Below are 2,570 nucleotides of genomic sequence, written 5' to 3'. Positions count from 1 at the left end.
GTGTACTTGCTTCTAGAATACAACCCCAAGTTCAAAAGACATTTATGGACTTTAGAATAGAGTGATATGCACATTTGAAAGAGACTGTCTGGGGATAATAATGGGACAATGTATGTTCCATACAAATCTCAAGGAAGAAAGAATTGAGCCTAAGAGAATTTAAAGTATCAGATAAGTATGAAAGAAAACAAGAAAGAGGGAATGAAGAATTTGTATCATGCAGCAAAGGAAAAAAGGAAGCTAATTCCATAATAGTTTGGAAATAATGTCCATATGTTTAAAAACATTCAGCAAATAGAGATTATGTGACAGTATGGCCTTGAATACTAGAGAATAAAAGAAATAAATTACAGCCTGTGATGATGTAGTTTTAGTAAAATCTAAGCATTTTACCTACAACAATCAGATTTTTACACAGGACAGTTGATGTGAACCTAATAAAATCAAAGAATTCATTATGTTTCGTCAGTATAGTCAGACATAAGTTATTTGAAATGATTTCTTAGTGTTTTTGAGGAAGTATTGTTTAGTTAGTAGAAAGATGACTGTAGCTTAAGAAAACATTAAACTATGTTGACCTTTTTTATATTCTATTTTTGATTGGTTGAATTGGAATATCTTATCATGTCCATCCAAGTAAGGGCAAGACTGTAAACACTGTGAAGTTGACTAGCCAGCCAATCAAATTATAGAGTGCTGTAAAGGTCAAAGTAATACAAAATGCTACTATAATTTACATAACATATGTGCAGCATTACAAGTTCGATATTTTATCCCTCAGACAAGGATTGAACAACATCATAAAAAGTCAAAACGTGATTGCATTCTCCTGACAGTAATATCACATGTGAAAAAAAATCTCTTTGAAGAAAATATTATTGAGTTTTCTGAATAGCTAATGAAACATTCTAAAGAAAGCATGCTAATTTCTCATTACTTACTAGTTGGTAGACTAAAAACAAAAGGTGAGATGTAAAGAGTTCACAAAAAATTTTCAAGAAATAGAGAGTCACAAATATAAATTGGTCTATAAATTAAGACACATGAAGTCTGGTTGCTGCTTTTATACTCATTTTAAGGTAGGAAAAGTCATTTTAGAGAGTCATCTGTCTATTTGTTTAATGGAAAATATATTCTCAATATTAAATATTATTAGCAGTAATAGGTAAAATTAAAATAATAGGCAATGACTATGGATTTGGTAGTGAAGACAATATAATTATACAATTAAAATACTGATGATATTGTGAAGATAAATGATTATACACAATTATTTTGATTAGTTCATATAATGATATAGGAACACAACACAGAGCTGGCTTAATTACATAATACTGCCCTCTCTATGTGGGAGATATATTGTTATAAAGATACAGGGGTTCGCTACAATTTATCTAATTAATTATTAAGCTTTACTCATTTTGATGCTTTATATTTGGTAGTAATCTTTTGAAATTAACATTAAAATTTACTATGATGAGCTCCTAATACTTGCCCAACATGATATAGAAAGTCACTGCTAATTTGTAATCATTTACCATTTACATTTTCTGAGTTACATATGGATTGTGACTTCTACTTTTCATGCTGGCAATGATGTAGAGGTAAATAATTTTTGTTTGAAAATTTAAATGGCGAAGACTAAAAGAATGCAGAATTAAAGTTTTACAAATAACATTTTTGAGGGTACCCAGAAAGATATCTAGGCCGAAAATCTGAAAAGGATGAGTTTCAATATAGTAAATATCATTGATCACATCAAATTAATGTTGAGGAAAATTACACATTTTTTGAACAGTTCTTTTGAACACTCATAGTTTCTCAGGCAAAGAAGGAAGTATCAAAAAACAAATATCAGAGTATAGATGCTAACATTAGAATATATAAAAGTAACAGATAAATATCAAAAGAAAAAATTCCCAATCAATGGAAAATGAGATGCCCAATGAACTCCATAATTGTGTCTAAAAGAAAGATACCCAAATGACTAATAATAATTTTTTTGAAGTGTGCAACATGCTTATGGAGATGTAAATAAAAAACTAATTTAAGATTCCATCTTATTCAATATAGATTGGTTAGCATAAAGAAAACAAACTACAGCAAATACTAACAAATACCAGGAAAACATTAGTCAGAAGACAGTGGTGCAGCCATTGTGCAGCACATCACATTGTTGTGTCAGAAAAGTAAAAGTAAAACTACCATGTGACCCAGCACTACCACCTGAGAGTATATGGTTAGAGGACCATAAGGTCTACCCAAGAGATACACAGTCATGTTTATTGCTGTAAGGTTCAGGATAAATAAGAAACAGAAACATTATAGAAGCTCATTAACTGATGAATAGATAAAGAATTGTGGCACACATACAGATAATATTTTATTTAGCTGGAATAACTAAATCGTGATATTTTCAGAAAAGTGCTTGGAAATGTAAATCATTACTTTATGTGATAGAAGCCAGAGCCAGAAAGACAAGTACTACATATTTTTCTTCACTTGAATCTAGATTTAAAGAGATATAGGGCAGAAGGGTAAAGGGAAGGAACAAGGGAGGGAGGGAGGGA

This window comes from Grammomys surdaster, unplaced genomic scaffold, assembly GCF_004785775.1.
Source record: "Grammomys surdaster isolate TR1022 unplaced genomic scaffold, NIH_TR_1.0 125888, whole genome shotgun sequence".
NCBI lineage: Eukaryota > Metazoa > Chordata > Mammalia > Rodentia > Muridae > Grammomys > Grammomys surdaster.
This window is presented reverse-complemented; position numbering follows the sequence as displayed.